Source organism: Eleginops maclovinus, chromosome 11 (assembly GCF_036324505.1).
Source record: "Eleginops maclovinus isolate JMC-PN-2008 ecotype Puerto Natales chromosome 11, JC_Emac_rtc_rv5, whole genome shotgun sequence".
Lineage (NCBI taxonomy): Eukaryota > Metazoa > Chordata > Actinopteri > Perciformes > Eleginopidae > Eleginops > Eleginops maclovinus.
The window spans coordinates 19,166,790-19,187,535 of NC_086359.1; the positions used below are offsets into that span (position 1 = coordinate 19,166,790).

The window sequence follows — 20,746 nt, forward strand, 5'->3', positions numbered from 1 at the left end:
CAGCTGCTATTGCATTATTGCATATTTGTTAATGTCAGTTTTGTATTTGGAGAGGCAGGGTGACAACGGAAAGCTGTGTATTACTTACATTAGTTTTAAATGTTGGGGGGGGAAAGCTTAGTGTTAGCATGGGTCGCACTACTGGCTTTAGTAGTTCTAACTTAACTTTTCCTTTCCATATCATTCATCTGATGATAGACGTCTCATGATTTTCATTTTAACGTAACTGGGCTGTTTTATTGATTCGTGATTTTGCTTATAAATTCCGATTCAACCATTAACCATTAGTTAATTTATTAGCCAAAATAAATTAACCCTTCCACCCTGATAATCAATCCAAATCCTGCTTGTTAGTTACCCAACATAATTATTATAAAAGTCACTAACGATTCATTACAGATCAGTATAGGCCTAAGCATCATAAAGGGCCTGTGATACAATATAAACAGTTGTTAATTCAAAAGAGGTCAATATTTCAGCAACTTACATCTGGAACTAATCGACGCGCCGCAATGTAAGTGAACGGGGTCCAACGCCCAAATGCCAACGTTTGGAACTATCTCGATGTCCATACCCCGGAAGTAGGTGCCGCCATTTTTTACAACGGAGGTCTATGGGAGTGTCGCAACTATTAGTATCTATATGGCTCTGCTAACGTTGAAGTACAGAAGGATCATCAGCAAAGGGTAGCCTATCTAAAATATCAAACGTACGCAGAATGGATCTTTTCCCATTATTACAGAATATTAATCCTTAAGTTTTTATCCTTAACAAATATAGTTTAATGTTGGAAATTGTCTTTGGAATAATTGAGTAAATGTACTTGTTACATTCTACATTCTACCTCTGAGTTTCTATATTGTACTGTCTTTACTTATACCCGCTCTATAGTGTATCACATTTCTAAACAACTGTTTACACTCATACTATACTAAATACTGTTCATACTGTATATACCTTTGCTTTACATGTGTCATATTTATACTTATAAATTACACTGCCCTTTACTGTTTCTATTGCACTTTCTGGTGAGAAGCTAACTGCATTTTGTTGTCTCAGTACTTGTACAATGTGCAGGGACAATAAAGTTAAATCTAATCTCAGCTAACTATTTCAATATGTATTCATTACTTCACATGCAATCTTTAGATGCTCTCTCACTAGAGGTTGGGATTAACTGATGTATGCCCCGCCATCACTCATTTTATGTTGAGCTACTTTTCCGGGGAAGCCTGATGTGAACCGGATGAATTTGAAGTCATGTTTAGGGTAGGGGGGTTATTATGGTTTCAAGGTTTCAAGGTTTTATTGGTCATATGCACAGCAGATACAGCGTATATGTTGGCAATGAAAATCTTATGTCGCGTGCTCCTCCAACAACTCAACATACATGGTGCAAAAGATAAATAAAATAGTGAAAAAGAGAGAAGAATATTTACAATATCAACAATACAGATTTGAGGATGTGAAATATATACATATGTGGAATACATTGAAAGTATTTAAATACTTTACACTGTTGAATGAGGAGGTATGGACAGATGCATATATTATGTATAACAGATGTGTATAATATATAGATATGTGTACTATAAACAGATAGTATGGCAGATGTGTATAATATATATATATATATATATATATGTATGTATGTGTGTACTATAAACAGATGTGAGTAGACATTCACACAGCTCAGGAGTTGACATGCTTTGGTTACTGCTCTTCACGGTGACATGTTAATGAGAATTAAAAAAAGATAATGTTTATGAACATCCATTTCGGTCTGTTGAAATGAAGATTGACTGTGTTTTTCTCTCGGTTGTGCGCGTAGGATATTTGACGATTGACTCAGAAAGACATAACCTGTCTCTTCTCATGGTGAAACTGACACCGAGTGTGACTCATAAGCGTGGCAGCACTATTAAACAACTTGCACTGTGTAATGTACCTTGCACTGTGTATGTAATGCTTATGGTCATTATGGTCTATTTGCATGATTTCAGTGCTTGACTTAATTACATTTTGATACTTGGAAATGGCATATGAAATTACATGTTTGCATGTCAATTTCCCGATCACAGCACCTGAAAAGATGTATTGTCTCTTAGGTGGCCTCTAAATTACATGCTAGCCCACATAATTAAAGCTGGTTTAGAAAATGTTTTTATTTTACTAGACCTGCTGTCCTATGAATTTCATCGCACAAAAATGACCATAATGTCTGTTGAAAATGTAGTCCTTTTCTGATGATTAATATTGATTCCTTTGTATATCATATTTCATTCTCATTTGCAAACAGCATTACAGCTATCAACAGCAATTAGAATACAATTGGAACAGTATTCATGTCCACTTGTGTTTTATTTGCCTTGGAAGGATTTCGGTTCGGAGCGCATGTGCTGATACCGCCATTCCTGCTCTGCCAAATAAATAGCACTCATAAAACTCAGGCGTCTGCTGCATAGGATGGCAGGAAGTTTACAATAAATGTCTGGATAAATCCACAAAAGAGAGTGTTGCCAACTTTCTCCAATGAAATACACTAATGGCTGCTCAAAAAGTCTCACATAGAAGGTGCTGCAATACCAGCATTTACATATAAATTAATAGGTATTCATCATCAGAATGGAAGGATTCTCAGCATGAAAAAGAGAGAGCTGGATTAGTGAGCTAAGACTGGGCTATAGAAACGCTTCATTAGCTGGTGGTAGAGAGACACATCCTGTCACAAGCTGCCCCCTTTTCCTGTCTCCGAGCCAGCTGACTAACGCTGCTCCAATGAGCCTCAGTTTTGTCAGCAGTGCTTCATCGTGCTGTTTGCCCTGCAAATGTACAACAAATTATTGTGTGGACATGGCCAAAGTAAGAGGCTGTCCAGCTCAGCGCAGGCCTTTGGCAAGGGCACCAACACCAAAAAAAGACCTCACTGGTTCCTAAAAGACTTTCCTTTCCTTCCTTTTCCGTCTCCCCTCTAGTACTCTCCCTGGAGAAGAGAGGGACTGTGTGTCTGCTCCTGCTCCAGAGAGAAGCTCAAGAATGGCTTTGTTCAAAACAACAAAAACAGTTGGATGCAAAGAGCAGTTAAAATATGACAAATAACTTCAAATGTGGTGCATACCCACAGGCATTTTGCAATAATTCAATCTCTTAAAGGTTGAAACTATTGCGTAAAATAAGTGTTCCTTTCATTTGCACACATGCTCATGTGTTGTATTTTGTTCCTGGGTAAAACTAGTAAGTATCTTGTATCTCCTTAATCACCTTTGTTGTATCAGATAAAACATGTATTTCTTCAAAACATAGGATAAGAAGAAAGATATAGATGTATCTCTCCAGGGAGCGCAAGGTTACGTTTTTAAGTGGATGAGAACATTTGGAAAGATACACTTTCTATATACTGTACACTGTACAAGAAATTGGTCGTTCCGAGAAAAAAAAAAAAAAAACCTTCATTTCAGCACCAATTTACCTCAAATTAACCAAATTAGTCCTGAAACATTGAGGTTTGTAAATAAAATAACTGTCATTATCAGAGTAGTATTTGTGTTTTGGTAATTAGTAACTGTACAGGTGGGGTACTGCAACACGGGAGATGGCGAAAGTCTTTTAAATCTAAATTATAATATAGTCAGATTAAATCCCGACAACAAGAAGTTAACAGTCAGCACATCACAGGTAACGTAATAAAATAACGCCATTTTGTAAAAGAAAAAATACATAGACGTCCCATAGTGGACGTTAGCAGATCTGGTGACGCTGTTGTGTGGATTAGCAAATCTATAGCAAATGCGCTAACCAGATTCTCTACAGAACTGCTGATCCAAATATTTTGCTCTTAACTGCCTCCGGGTGTCAGCAACACACACACCGAACTAAGTGGGACACCCCAATAAGCTATAGGAAGCTTTAGAATAGGGGCCCATACTGACCATAAAGACACACACACACACACACACACACACACACACACACACACACACACACACACACACACACACACACACACACACACACACACACACACACACACACACACCCATCATTATAGTGTAATGAGTAAAACTGGTGCTTTCCTTCCAAATAAATCTGAACTTTATTTTTCATGAGCTGTTTTAATCCTGCTTCTCAGTCCACCTCCAGTCTGTTCTGACAGGTTTCCACTGACTGCCCACCACAGCCACTGCAAACCATCAATTTTTCAGCTGTAATGGCAACAATGGGAAGCGGAAAGGCTGTCGCTCCTATAATGACTGTGCTGTCATGAATATAATGGCTACGCTGTTATGTTTTATGGACAGAAAGTTCACATATTTCCTGTGTGAGCTGAAAGTGCTGCAGCTAAGGGCAGCTAGCCTGGTCATCATCACTATCTGAATCCGTTATGTAGCAAGAAGGAAAAAGGTGGAACAAAGCCTACGGATCATTTCATTTGTGTCTTTCTGGTAAATCTTTGATGCATGTTTTAACGTTCACAGCCGGTAGCCCTAATGATTTGAGACTGGATTACTACTGGCAGCAACAACGTGAGTCTCTGATCTGCTACAGTCACAGCAAGGTGGATATTATCCAAAGACACAATAATGAATGGCTGCCTATATATTATGCTGCCTATTACTTAGCTGCTTTCCAAAAACATTATTGAAATCTGACACGTTTTTTAACCAATCTGTTTTTTCCTTTGATGGAATAAAGCTTAGTTCCATACATTCATTCTCTTTTCTCGCTCTTACTACTGCAGCTGCATCTAATCATTTGATTATGGGATTTCATTCTTTTAGTTGGGGTTAGGGTTAGAGTTAGGGTTAGGGTTAGCCAATTACATTTAGCCATGATCTCCAACAGCCAATCATTTCTCTGCAGTTATATCTGTTCTACTACCTGCTGCCATCAGCTGTCATTAAAAGATGATATTGCATCATACCCAAGAACCAGATTAAGCTCATCAGTAGTCCACTTCTCGTCAAACACAGATCTTCATCATTGTCGTAGACGTAATGGGGGTTCCTATTATTCTTACAGCTTTGCCTTCTACTTAAAACATATAGTATGGGGCCAAATCGCAAGAGACTTTTCACATTTCTCATCACTTCAGACATGTCAATAAATATTTGTTGCCTCAGAAATAAGTCTCTCCTGATTGAATTTAAGTAATTAAAAAGACAGCTAGGTAGTGCAGTCACTGTAAAACAGCCAGAACAACAGCAACAAAAACAAATCCAACAGGACCGCCATGTGCTCTCTCCAGATAAATCCATACCCCCATGCTCTAATGGGGTCTTGCAGTATCTATGGATGACTTCAAATTAGCAAATAACACGCTGCCAAGCCACACAAAGACCCTAACATCATGAATAACTTGCATTTAAATGTGCCTGATGTGGCCACAAATGAATGGATAAGAAAACCACACTATTTAAGGATCGTGCTGGATTATTTGGCATAAAATCTTCCATGCCAGGTCATTTCATGTCTCAATATCGATATACTGTATAGCACAAAATATTTTTTTTGAAATAACCACTACTAAAACCTTTATAATATGCCCTGTGAATGTTTTTCATTTTCTCCCATTTTTTCTCATTTTACTAAGAACATTAGTGTAAAATTACATGAGAGTTTCAAAGGAAGTTACAGCGAGAGTGGCAATTCAGTTTTAAGTATGAGTTAGTATGGTTTATTTTTGTTATTTTAACATTATTGTCTATAAAGATGTCTCGATATACGATTTTGATGCAATACGACTACTTTGACAGACTATAAAATATCATTTTGAGTTGTTGCTCAGCCCTCATCATAACCCTGTCTTCGTATCATTGTCTAATACAACTTGAAGAGGCTGCATTGTGCCTGAGATGGACAACCAATTGCAAATCACAATTTCTTGCTTATGTATTGATATTTGATGAAGCCATGCAAATGAAGACAGCAACCCTCTGCAGCAGTATCAGTAACAATGCAACTACAATGATTTTTTACAATCGTTTTAAAAAGGTACAGTCAGGTCATAAAAGTGAGCAATGTAATCAGCGAGGCCATACACCATGAATGCCATCATTACTGCCAGACTCAGGCTTCTGTGCCAGCGAGTCAGAGGGCAGTCCATCCAAGAATATCTCTTCCAACTTTCACAAGATGAATTCCTCTGGAGATGCCATCTGTTTGTCTATCGCCAGCATGCCATATGCACAGGTTAGATCAAGTTATTGCAGCAGGCATGTCTCAAGTCTCTGCAGTTCCTTATTGCTATGAGTCCTCACCAGTCTGTTTTGTTTTGCTTCTGTCAAGTGCCCCTCTGAGTTTCTCAAGCCACCTTCATTCTGATCTTCAGCAAACAGGATTATTAAATTAGTTTAATTGGAAATGTGGGTTTTGCACGTCATCAATCTGTCATAATCAGATCCTTATGTTTGAAATTTGGAGTCGAAAGAGCTACTGTTGATATTGATGGAACATTTGGATTTTTGCACACAGAACAAGATTCAAAACTGTTAGAATAGGACACGTTTTTCATTTGAATTCTGGATCCGATGAAGCACTCTGTATGGACACTTCCCATGGCTGATGCTCTGAAACACAACATGTCTATGTTACATGTTTAGATTTACTGCACATTTCAGCCTGCGGCATGATTACATCCAACTGTTTTACCAAGTTAATAGCAATTTAATGGGCATTCATGGTGGGAGGCACTGCTGCAGGAGTAATATATGCTGTCATTCTATACACAAGTCAGATAACTCAATGGGAACCCAGCAGTGGGGGTTGGGAGTGTGTGTGCACGTCCAGGTTATACAGAACTCACCAACTTTACAGTCATCACCTAGCCTTAAACCAGAATATTGGGCTATCGTTTATTTCAGTACATTCAGACGGTTCACTGAAAGCACTGCTTTGATGTTCTCCTCCAATAATAGTAATTAACCCAGACATTAAATACACAGTACAAATGTGTTAGAAATATCACAATAGGAAACTTACATTTGATTGCCTTAATATGCTGCTTTTTCTCTCTCATACCCCTCACTGCCTATTATAGATGAATGTAATTATGGTCTCGTTTCCTTTTTTCTGGATTTATATCCAAACTGGGCCCTGGAACCAGAGTCCACTGCTTGTATGTGCAGCTACAAGCCAGTTTTTCAATAAAACACGTTTCCTCAATCAAGTGGTTTGCAAAGAGCCGATTGCATTGTTTCAATCACAGAGCTGATTATCACTTGCACCGAGCCTCAATCAGGGGACAAATATGAGTCAAATACTTGTTGGTGCCATCATAATCAAACATTGATGAGCTGATCAATATTATTATTATATTTTTGGACAGATCGGATGATGAACGGCATATTGGCAGTCGGTGCACATCAATCAAGGCTCACCTACCGGATGGTGCTTCGTTTGGATGCCTCGTTTTCTCTCGGCTGTGTTTGATGCAAAGTCCCTCAGCTTTTGGCCGCCCTTTTTTCCCCCGCACGGGTCCTCCGGTGTCCTCCAGAAGCAGGTGTGACCACAATCTCGCCTTGTTGTATTCCCATATGTTGTCGCCAGCGCAATTATGAATGCTCCAGTTGATCAGTGACTGGATAGCCTGTGTGATCATGTGCTCCTTTCTCTCTCCCTCTCTCTGTGTGTCTCCTCTCTGTAACTGCTCCCTCCGCCCGATTATCTCCCCGCTGCGGCACTGGCTACATGGTAATACGGAGAAATAAAAAACGTGCTCGAGTCGCTGGCGAACTTGCGCGCCTTATTATGACAATTAGTCACCCGACCGGTCCGTGCTTGCTCATCCGTGCACCTCTGATCAACAAAAAAAAAAAAACTGCTGGATCTCAACTAAATCCGCTATTTGCAGTGAATAAATTAGCCCCAAGATGCTGCTTTATTTTCTGAAAGAAAGGAGGGAGAAAAAGCTCTTCAATGTGCCGGCAGAGGCTGGAGAAGAAGAGACTGAGGCGAAAAGGATGGAGAGGATTAAAGGAGAGGGAGGAGGAGGCTGCACATTTGTGAAAGCCTTTCCTCTATATGTTATGTGAATAACAGTGAGACACGGTGCATATTTTCCCAAGTCTCTGTCTCGCTATCACTCTGCTGCTCCCTGTGATCCACCTGAAGTGTGAACTTGTACATAAGCTACACAGATCATTGATAAAGCTGTAAATGTAAAGTCAACTCTCTATCTATCTATCTATCTATCTATCTATCTATCTATCTATCTATCTATCTATCTATCTATCTATCTATCTATCTATCTATCTATCTATCTATCTATCTATCTATCTATCTATCTATCTATCTATCTATCTATCTATCTATCTATCTATCCATCCATCTATCTATCTCTGCACCTGCAGTGTCTAGAAATCAATCCTTGTGAATAAATAATATCACTGGGAGTCTCACTTGCATTTTGGAAATGTTTTTGCTCTTGCTCGTCTCAGTCTCACTCCCTCTCTGTCAGACTGATGGATGTTTTTAGTTATGGTTTTTAATTAGTCCTCCACTCTGATCTGCGCAGCATGTTGGGCAGGTTATGATTCCGTCTAATCAAGGCAGTGTTAGCCCGAGCTTTGACAGCGAGTGTTTGCAAAGTGGTACACAAATTGGTCTGACATCTGCTGCTCGGGTCCCAAGAGTGGATGCGGACCCCGGCTCGCTGTGGGATGGGGACCTGGGCCGTGTTGTGAAACCCATCGCCAAGATTAAACCAGCTGCTTACATTTCAGTTGTGCATCAAAAACAATAATAGTTGGCTTAAGAGCACTCTACACATATTCTAGTGGGTGCAGCTCTGCCACGACTTTAACCTTAAGCAGAATGTTATACATAAAAGTCAAAAATGTAAGCAAAGATCATTGGCTCCTATAATTACAATGCAGAGCGTCAGCATGTAACATCAATGATTCAGTAGGACCTTGAAAAATGAAAAATGCAACTATACTCAAATGTTTCTCCTGCTTGCGTTGCACTTAATGTTATCTTGTAAGCTTCGGAATGATGCCTGTGTTTTCTCAGTGAAACAATTACTGTAACATCTGAGAGTGCTATAGCATGGAAAATGATGATAACCTTAGCCGTTTGAACAGAAAGCTCAAGAGAGTTTGGTGTAAATAACTTACAAGTGCGTGGCTCTCCTCACTGAGAGATGAAGTTCCACAGAGTCAAGGAGGCCTGTAACCTCAAATAACCAGTTTGAGAAAAAATTGTTCCTCAGCCCAATGACAGGATTTATCTGTCTGCTTGAAGTCTATCTAGGATGCAGTTTAATAATCCCTTATAATAATCCCTTTTTATTAAAGAGGTAGTTATGAAATGGGGTTGTCTAAGGTACTTTTTCATAGTCTGTGTAAGGTCTCCACACCCCTCATTTTGGTGGAACAGACTAGAGTTGGGGCACGGGAGCAAAGCAATGTACTGACATGGGCACGGTGGTGGCAAAATGTAATTTAGCAACCGAAAGTAATCGTTTTTAGTTCAATTCAACACTTCAATGTTTTACCTTTCCATTAGTCAGCACCTAAGTGAACCCACTTTATCCATCCAGACTAAGACCAGAAAAAGGTAAAAATGACTGTGTTAGTCAAAAGCTGGCTTGATCAGTTAGTTGGTTGGTATTTTGTGTGACCTGGTGAATTCGATCTAAGCCTTAAAAACAGCAAATCCACACATTAACTCAAACAAACGTAATCATTCAGGTATCGGAAGAGCAGCAACCCCTTTGGTTTCAAAGTAAAATAGATGTTTTTGTCAACGCAGTCTGGTGTCTTCGAAGAGAGCTAATAAAGTTATAATGGCTTCAGTTCTTAGTCGGAATGACTGCTGTTGCCCGTCCTCAGACATACACTGCTTAGTTTCTGCGATTGCCATCTCCTTGGGGTAAAACACAAAATTTTGATAAGGATCTCATACAACACAACAACAAAACATCTGAACTAGCTCTTTTGGCTGCCAAAATCTTCATCAAAATGTAACAACTTTGTATGTTTTGGTTGGTGGGTAAGAAGGCTTGTTTGTTTGTGTTTATAGATGCCCCTAGCAGCCCGTTAGTTTAGCTAAATGTTCACGCTCCTGTGTTACTAGATATACAGTATATTACATTGGCTGTGAGAAAAGCTACCTGACAACATGTGCAGCCAAGTCATCGATAGTCCAATCACTGTCATGCTGGCAGGTCCAGGTTTCAGTGGCTCTGCAGGCTGACTGTTGATTTTAACCGCTGCTGTGCAATCATAAGGTGAGCTGAGCATTATGGACTCTCCCTTATTTATTTGGCTGCCTGGTCTGCATAAAGAGAGGTGGTTTTATACTGGCTAATGTCCACAACCTTGTTTTATTTCACAGCTCGCCAGCATTTGATGTGAGCGTAAAGTTTGCACATTCTCAAATGTGCTAATTAAATGTACCTGGTTCTCATACAGGCTAACTCTGTTGTTTAGCTGATGACACTGCTGTCCTTGAAGGTATGTGTATCTGGCTTTTGTTCATAGCCAGCTGTTAAGATCGTTTTGTAATAAAGTGGCTTTCAGTCCATCCAATTAACTATTGTTTTGCTAAATGGGGTTTGCCATAACCATGGCTATATTATAATTAGACTGCAGATTGAAAGAGAGCTTCAGTGTAAAATACATACATGACACTGTATTATTTTGCTGTGTTTAGTATCTTTCACGCTTTTCCTAAATAATGAATAAATGGTCGAACTGGACGTACAGTTAATGTATTGTATATGTCCATTGTTATTATATTATTACATGTGTACACGTGCAATAAGTGCAATCAACCATGATGAACTAAAATCAAACCAGTGAGGGAGTTTCACAAGTCAAGGTATGAGATGACAAGAGCCTGGATCAGAGCCTGTGCTGCATTCTGGGTAATTATGTTGTATATAGTGTATTTGTTTCGTAATTGTATCACGTCAATGTGACTTCCATCAATAACACAAATGTAACCCATAATCCTAATATTTTGATATATCTGTGTACTTGTAAAGTCAATTAATGTTAAGCAGCATCATGAACTTACCTACTTGCATTTTAGTTTTCTTATGTTGGCTACCATTAGCTAGCTAAGCTGATGTCAATACCTAGCAACAACTAAAGGAAAAAAATGACAGGTAACATTAACACTAACAACATTGTCATAGTTAGCTTACTTTAGCTAACTAAGAGGGCAACACGTTTTTGTTGCTTAACTTTAAGTAACTTTTATATTAATAATTGAGGTTATTTTGTTTACCTCTGTATTAGTGGTGTAGGTCATTTCAAATAATAAACACTTATTCTGATGATGTTTCTGGTGTACACAATTTGAGAGACTTCCGTTAACCCAAGAGGAAACTGCAGTTAGTATTAGTTCAGGTTTATACATTTGAAGTATGTTGCAGTATTTTTCTTCACGATGAAATGCGCAAAATGGTGATTGAGTTCATCTTGTTCAAAGTCACCTTTACCCCCTTTATCTCTCAGAGTGCCCAACCAGCCCGCAGGACCAACCCCCTTACCCCCCCTTGTGACATTTTGTTCATCTTTCCCTCACCCAATGCCATTGCTCTCAAGCTATGCTGCATTTCTTTCCTTATCCTTACTCTCCACGGCGTCTCGGTGGGAGTGGGAGTATAATTACGCAGTCAGACAGTGTTTACAGACGCAAAAGCGCCTTAATTTATTCTAACAGTTAGCAGTAATTCCCCACTTTAATTTATAGCTCCTCCACCCAGTGGGAAAACAAGAGAAGCAGATAGTGAGAAGACGGGGGGAGAGGGTAGGAGCATATGGACAGAATACAATGTACTTCTTCTTACACATGTTAAAGCCATCATCATTTGTTTAACTGCACAGTTTTTCCCCCTGCCAATCTATTCAGGTTTTTACCCCACTCTGTAATGGAAGATATACAAACAAAAACGATTTTGATGGATATGTTATATGTAGAGGTTTCAGTGTTACGAAGCATAATGTGTAGCAGAGGTAAGGGGTTGTTGAGTTGGTCTTTAGAGTCATTTAAACAACACTGTGACTGAATGGCAATTTAATTTAACCAATGTGATACACGTCTCCTGTTGTAAACACGTTTTCAGCCCTGGTTTTGGTGTGGTTCACCACAAACGGGGGGACTTTTCAGGCCAACAGTCGATTACTCCTGTGTTTTCTTAACATCTAAGCCTCTCTAAAGCTGTGAACACTGGTGTGAAAACTGGCATTGATTAGATTCATACTGCCGCCCCAGAACAGCTTACAAAGGTTCTTATTGACTTTTTAGTGAGGCAATGTACAAAACCTTAATGAAGGCACAAAAGACTTATGTCAAGAAACCCAAGAAAAAGAGCCTGCTGGACTGCAGCAGCTGGTGCGGGAAAACGCCTATCCAACCCCAGCATGAAAGTGTAGCATCAAGGCAGAATGGAGAATTAGGCATGGGACACATTCGGCTGCCGGTCAAATATTAAAGCTAACTGCTAAAATATGTTGCATTGTTGGAGGAGTTCAGGGCCTGATATTTTCATTGCCATAACTACTTTAGCTACTGTGCATTTCACAATAAAAACTCTTGAACCTTAACATTTGGATTTCAAGTTATCAGAAAAACACGCTGATCAGACATCCAATGACTTAAAACATTCACCAGTTAAAATATATGGTTAACACAAACAACCAACAAATAATTGCTTTAAATTATATTTAGCTTTTGGCAGACAACCACAACTCTGACGCTGCACTAAAGGGGAAATATCTCCATAGGTAAACATATAAACAAAAAAAAACATAAATCTGGTTATTCTACATATTATGTTCGCTCAAAGAAGGCAAATTGCATTTATTGTAATTCTAGAATTCCTGCCAATAGCCAACATTAGAGCGGAGCATTAGTAAGACCATTAGTAGAAGTGCAGGAGTCAAAGCCACAGGGCCATGAAAATGAGTTTAACAAATCTGTGTGGCTAGAATGCTCATTTATAGTAGAGAAACACCAGACTAATTAATGAAACAAGGAAATTTGAGTGCAAGAGGTAGAAAGAAGATTATGTAAAGGGGAATGAGGGCTGCTTCAGAGGCCACAGGGTGGTAGTGGAATTAGAACATGAAGATATTACTTTTTAGGGAAACACACAGACGCTGATTGCTGTGTTGACTGGGAGCATAGAGCTGATTTCACCAATGATGAACCACAAGGGAGTAGTTGGCGCGACGTTGGGTGTAGCCACAGTTCCGTCGCCACAGGGAATGAAATGATCCTGTGCACTTCAGTAAATAAGCTGCATCTGTCACTGGTCACACATGTCAGCACTAAAACCTAACAAATTTGGCCGAGAGTTGTCTCATCTGGCAAGTCTCTCCAGTAATTACAGCAGACTAAATGATATCACTGGGTCGTCCTGATGAGCCAGACACTATGTCACTGTGACCTGGTTTCAGTCTTGCTGTAGAAACTAGAAGAGTTTTCTTTTAAAGACAGTACAGGCAATATGCAGTGATATATTTTGGAATTTTTAGGAAGTTTATGAAAGTATCGGCGTGTTTGGCCACCGTATAGTTCAACAGGTAAATCTGGCAGCCCATGTACTGAGGCAAGGTACCCAAGCGAAGGACCAAGGGTTGAATCCGGCCCAGGACCATTTGCTGCATGACAACCCTCTGTCTCCCCAATTTGTTATAGCTGTGATCAAAAGGGTATGACTCTTGATTCACAAAAAGAAAAACCAAAAATATGTTGAAACAATATAACATTGTTGTTTTTTGTTACTACAAGATGAAAAGTATGAAAAATACAAGATGTTACTCTCACTACCTTGAAATAGTTCACCGTTGTTGCATCGCTCTCCTTTATCACTGTCTGAACAAAACTAAAAGCATTTGCCACTGAAATATATTTTTGCTTTTCTGCTTCTTCAGGACCGTAAGGGTAGGGTTTAACCTGAGACGATTGACCACACAAACTAACAACCCACAAGTGTCTGATTATAATATTGCTTAAATCTCATTGGTGCATGGAAATGCGTGACATGGCATCTTATAAACTGAGCTCCGCCCACTTCAAACCAATGAGAATAGCACAGAAAAAACTAAACTTATACAAATCTTAAGTGATATAATGAAAACGGTTTAGAACTGGTACAAAATTGTGTCCAAGTAAAAAGCTGATTTGTAATAATAATGGTCAACCTTTAATAGGTTTCATGGTCAAATTTCAGAGACAATATCATACATCTACAACACACTGCAGCCATATGTTTCCTCATTTGACTTTTTAGTGAGGCAGCCATAAGTTCCCTCATTTCAGTGCAACATCATAACCTTGCGTAGTTCAACACCTTTTCTCATCTAACAAAGACATGACTTAAGTCAGTCAGTTATGTAGTCAGAGTGTTATGTTGGTATTAAATAGGAACATTAGATAGAAGCCTATGAATCTGTAAGGAGGAGGATCAATTAATTTTGTATTACGTGGATACTTTGTTTCTTGAGGTTTTTCTACACCCTATTAGGTAAACATAGTTAGTGAACAAAGGTATAAATCATTGCTGTAAATTACGAGAAAACCCCTCAAGGCCATAAAAACACAATCATAAAACACAATATCAGAACAGTTTGTGGATATAAATTCAGTGTACAGGAAGCATACAGTGAGCCATTTCACAACCACTTATACTTTAAATGGCTCAAAGCTTTCTTCATTTTAAACACATTTACATATTCACAATTGCTACAGTAAAAAGATTAAAAACCAAAGTTTAAATTTCCCTTCCTGTCACATCATCCAATTTTAAACAACGAGATAAAACTGAGAAAATCATGTAACACTTAAAGGACTGCTTATGAACTCTGGAAATTTCAGTCGTGTAAAAGTAATAATGGGTTTTGTGAGAACAATTTGTCAGATTTCCACCGTGCTATGAAGCCTCAAACTACGACATGTTCCCTCTCCCTCATTTACAAAGAGATTTCAATGTTTATGCCTTTAAACCATTCATCCAGCTGCTTTTTCTACCCATTAAAAGAAACATAAAATGAGCTATGGATGGATAAACCACGTCAATCAGCACTTAAGCAGGAGGAAAAAGAAATAGGTACAAAAAAAGGTGATAAACAAGCGAGGAAGGGAAGAATTAAAAGATTCATTTTAGACTTTAATATCCCTTTCTCCCTTTCATGCGATCAACAATCCATCTAGCCGTACTGCAAAGGGTAGTGATCCATTACAGCGTGATAACAGGCGTTGGGATGAAATGAGTCAGACCACTCCATTAAACCTGAAGCAGCTGTCATATTCCTGCAAACTAATAGATCCATACTGCTCGGTATAGTGTCCTTTGGGGTAATTTAAATACGTTTATAAAAGTGATATTGGTCTCATCTATTACGACTGCCCTTGTTTCCCCTACTTAACCTAATATTTCTGGGACCCTCTTCCTGCTGTTGTGGCTGGTCTCCTTCAGACTGCAGTGTTAAATTGCCATAGTATTTGGAATTGCCCCGCGGGATCGACGAAGGCACAACCAAATATTTACAGAGGAGCACATTCTTTAATCCACATCCCAGCCATCATTTGTCCCCTGCAGAGGCAGATGTGAAATATTCTTGGCACAGAGCACAGCAGAACGGGCACAGAAGAGAGGTAGTGAAAGTCAGAGTTAAAGAGGCTCAGCATTACCACATTTTGGAGGTTTAAAGCATTGTATTAAGACTGTATATATTCATCAACATCAACCACTCCCCACTAACAGAGACATTTTCAGAATTCAGCATGTCTATATATTAGTATTTTTTTCCATCCCTTAACAGAACTGACGTTGTTTGCTGAAAACCAAAGTGACCGCGACAATACGTTTCTCCTCCAATTCAGATTCCCATAACGTCAGGAGATTCCTAACCCTAATTTCAGACACACAATGTCAGGTGAATCTTTCGCTCGAGTTGAGGCAATATAAAGTGTATGAAGCCGTCTATTCATGTCACTTGCTTTGAGTAATGTAATATCACCAAACACAGAAAACCCCTCCACATATGGTCTGAACAAACCTTGAGTCAATTCCACGTTCAATGTGTTGCTGCTGGAAATCCTGCATGGCAGGTGCATGAATTGTGTGTTATTTGCTCCTGAAAAAAAGTCATTTTGCACAGAATTATATGTATTACTTTTGCTATGAATTAAAGAGTAACACAGTAGGAAACATGAGGCTGAAAGGCAAAGTAAGGGTTTGGGGATTCAACGTATTGCGTGACAGACTATGGCATTGTTTTAGAGGGGGGATCAATAGCAACACTAGAAAAATTACAAATCTTATCCTTTAATAGATTATCATGGGTGAGTAATTACCAACATAAATCTCATCACCCGACACCGCTGGGGACTGTCTGAATTACTTATCAAAGATTCCTCGTTGTTGAATCCCAATTAAAGAGTTAATTTTCCACACCACTGAGCTAACTTACCCTGTCCAACCACATACGGGACGGAAACAGTAGAGGCAAGGAAGGGAGACACAATCACTACAGAGGCATATTGTTGGTGGGGGTGGTGTAATACCTTTAGATTTAGAACTATACCGTAACGTGGACAGCATACATGTTTATCACAATATGTCCCAGCACAGAGAGGAGAGAGCAGTTGTCTATGAAATGGTTTAAAGATTTTTTTTAAATAATTGAATTATAGGTAGTATAAGCACAAGGCTGTTCAAGCTCCCCCCAGTAAAACTAAAGTCAGTACTTTCAGTTTTCATTAAGGCCACGCATCAGAGACCAAAGCCGTGGCACCCTGGGGTGTCTTATGGACGAGCTCAGGGTGCTGCGAGATTTATCGTTGTTCATTGTTTTTTAGTTTTATATTTAGGCAACATTTACGTACGTTAAATGTTCCCGAACAAATAGACAAAAAAACAATTAGTCACTGCGAACTGTTTCATATTCACTTACTCTGGATCTAATGCCATGACAACACACGGTAGCCTGTTGTCATAGAAACACAACACACTTTCTTGCTTGGGAGATTCTCAGGATGTCCACAGAAAAAACAAAACTACATTTTGACAATCAGAAAAACAGTTGGAAAAATATGACACTGCAAACATAGCTAAAGGAAATGCTGACACATCTCAGCCCTCAGCACTGTCTGACAGGAGTGTAGCAGAGAACACAAACAAAACAAATAGCAGACTCAACACTTCAGCTAACGGCGGAACAAGCAGGCTTTATGGTGCCGTGTGTTCCCAATATCATACGTGTGATGTGGCTCTGACCTCTCTAGGATAAAACAAGACAAAGACGGAGGTCATCAGTGCAGCGACACCAGAGGGCTGTTTCCTCTCTGACTTTATCAACCCCAGACTTATTAAAAAGGGCCCCTATTATGGCCACTATTGGCTAGCACTCCAACACAATGTACATGATAGGCTACTGGGCAAGATATTTCCGACACATCCCTAAGCGGTTGACCAATGATAACAGAGCCAGTTAACCAATGAGAGCAGACTGGGCTCTGGTTTCAGACAGAGGATGAGAAGAGGTGCCGCAGCACAGGCAGCATGAGAAAAATAAATACTTGTTTTAATATTAAAGCATGGAGACATGTCCCAGTAGAGGCACGAAATACAAATATGAACCGGAAAAGGAACCTAACATGTCCTCTTTAGACTGCATGCACCCTTTTGTTTGTTTCAATTGTTTGTACTTTTACATCGTAAATATAAGCTCCTTATAAATCTGAAGAGAATGTAAGAAATACATTAGCATATGAGTGTAGGTGTGGTCTCAATTTGAGACTTGACCTGAAAAATCCAAGGAGATTTGGACTGGTCTCGAACTTAAACACTAATAACTTGTGACTTCATCGGACTTACATTTTGACCTGGAAATACGTCAAACCTTCCCCCAAGCTCAATATTAAGACAAATGTGTTTTGTGTGCCAAAAATCAGCACATTTATCTTAATTTCCCAAATCAACCCATCAAAATGTGTGGGTCAAAATTTGAGTATATTATGAGTAACTTGACACTCAAATGGAGGACTCTTCATCCTTGAGAGCAAAAGGCTTCAGAATGAATTGTGACATGCAAAATAATTAATTGATCACACCTCTGCATTTAAAACTATTTATATATTATATACATTTTACTTGAACGATATAAAATATGATAGAATATGGTATGATGATAATTTTTGAAATTGATGAAACCAATCAGTATGTTTTATTAGTTGCTCAGGGTGCCATGAAAACATATTTCCTTGGATGGGGGGCTGTCTTTGCTGGTGCTGTTATTGTGTCTCACAGAAGTAGACTTTTGGGGTAGTCCTTTAACCATAAATCTACTTTTCAATATGTTATTTAGTCATTAACAAAACAATGAAATTGCCAGCTTCTCCGTTCTGTATTACTCAAAATTGAATATGTTGAGCATTTTGTGTGTTGACTGATGTAGCAATTTTATCAAATATCTCTCAGGACTTTTATAACTTGTAATTAGCATGTGTTTCAAATTAGCTTTTAGACAGCAACACCCGTATTGTTTTAGATTTGTGGGTTGTTTTGAAGCTTACCAAAGCTTAAATTCTTCTCCTTATGACCTTTTTACATAAGTGAGTAAAAAAAACAAATATTAATTTTCCTGCATGGATATTGTGTTATTGGCCCATTGACAGTCACACTTGCTCAGTGTTTTACATCAATATAATTTCAGTGATCCTGAGTCGTGGATCCTGAGTCGTGGCTCTGCCTGTCGCTGCGGTCTGTCCTGATGCTCACCTTACTACTTCTTTGATGGCTACCACAGGATTGTTGACATCCACCTGGATTCATCTTATTCTTATTTATAGACACATGCATTTTTCTAGCATTTGGACTATCTGCTCTATATAGACAAAAGTATTGGGACACCTACACATTACACCCAAATGCCAAATTCTTAGGCATTAATATGAAGTTGGTCCCCTCCAGACACTGATCTTAGAGCATAAAACACATTCTGTGAAAAGTGAAAGTTTCATTACAGACAATGATTAAACAAGGAGAAAATTAAAACCACGGGGAAATGCATGTAATTGGACCTTAACTTAATCATTAGTTCTTGAAATAATAATATAAATAGGTATATGTTTGCTTAGATCGATTATCTCCTATTTCTAAGTCTTCCTATGGATGTGTGGTACCTTTTATGTCCTCTAAGCCTGTTCTTCACTTTAGTGCTTTACACCTACTCGTTGGCCTTTGGACTTGAATAATAAGAAGCAGAGCACTATCCAGGGTATTTGTATGAATTAAGAAATGATGAAGTGTTGAAATAGCCTCAGCCTTAAGCGAAGAGGTTGGCAATAACCGAACAGCAGATAATAAATGCGAGTTAAGCTGACAGAAATGAGAAGGGTGCACGCATAGCAATATCCTTATCTGTAATTTAACGGTGAAAATGGTTATTGGGCTGGAGGAGATTGAAATGTTAGGTACCTTTGAAACTGGGTTATTTAAGGAAAGAGATTCAGTGGCAGTGACGGCACTCGCTCTCCCAGCAGGAGCCACTGGGGAGGGAACCTGAGGGCAGCTATCGATCCGAGCATCTGCTCTGCATGTGGGCAGCGAGCCTCTAGTGCCATACACTCCTTTATTTCCCTCTAACCTTTGTGAAATGGTTTTATGGCAGAGGGATGCAGAAAAGCTCCAGAGTTTTCGAGGAGGTCAGAGCAGCGTCCATCTCCCTGGTGCAGTAAATGGCTTACTGCCAAGCTGAGAGAAAAGAGCTGGATGTTGCTGTCATGGATTTTCCTTTAACACCTTCTTCAACCGTCCCTCCCAGGGCAGCAACATCTGCCAGGGCAACATCTGCCAGGACCTCAACGGGATTTATACCTGAACATTTACAGTAAATTAGCCTTGGCTGAAATTGAGCTCAACGTTGGCTTGGCTAGCTAGACATTTGAAAATATATTAGGCAATTTAAATTAGACAGGCAGGCCAATGGATTATTTAAAAGTAAAACATTTTTGAAACACCTGGACACTGTAGCTTTGAGCTGACCTCTCTCAAATAGCAGTATAAAGTGATTTTTGGAAGGGACTATTTTAGATATTTTAGATAGATAGATAGATAGATAGATAGATAGATAGATAGATAGATAGATAGATAGATAGATAGATAGATAGATAGATAGATAGATAGATAGATAGATAGATAGATAGATAGATAGATAGATAGATAGATAGATAGATAGATAGATAGATAGATAGATAGATAGATAGATAGATAGATAGATAGATAGATAGATAGATAGATAGATATTTTAGATAGATAGATAGATAGATAGATAGATAGATAGATAGATAGATAGATAGATAGATAGATAGATAGATAGATAGATAGATAGATAGATAGATAGATAGATAGATAGATAGATAGATAGATAGATAGATAGATAGAATCGGAGGATGAAACCCTCTTTATTAGTCACATACATGCACACAACAGAGCACACACAGTGAAATTGGTCCTCTGCATTTAACCCATCCTAGTACTAGGAGCAGTGGGCAGCTATCGTGCAGCGCCCGGGGAGCAATGGGGAGGGGGGATTGGAGGTGTCCGGTGCCTTGCTCAAGGGCACCACAGCAGGGCCTAGGAGGTGAACTGGGACCTCTCCAACTAGCAAATGTGAGGCCCTCAAAGTGTCTTCATATTTCCAGCAGCAGGACGATGAATGAGGTATTTAAAAATTAAACTGCAGCGCCCATGTTGATTGTAATGAATAAATTCCACCCAACCATCGCC

General features: G+C 39.1%; 1 protein-coding gene across 2 annotated transcripts in view; it reads right to left on the minus strand.

Moving 5' to 3' along the window:
* flrt1a (fibronectin leucine rich transmembrane protein 1a) overlaps positions 1–7,605 on the minus strand; it is a 45,282-nt gene extending 37,677 nt beyond the window's left edge. Inside the window, exon 1 of one of the 2 annotated variants that reach the window (XM_063895707.1) lies at positions 7,381–7,605. The gene's annotated coding sequence lies outside the window, so the exon portion shown is untranslated. Of the gene's footprint in view, positions 1–7,376 lie in introns of both variants that reach the window. The other variant, XM_063895708.1, reaches the window with a different exon arrangement.
* Positions 7,606–20,746: the final 13,141 nt, after the last annotated feature.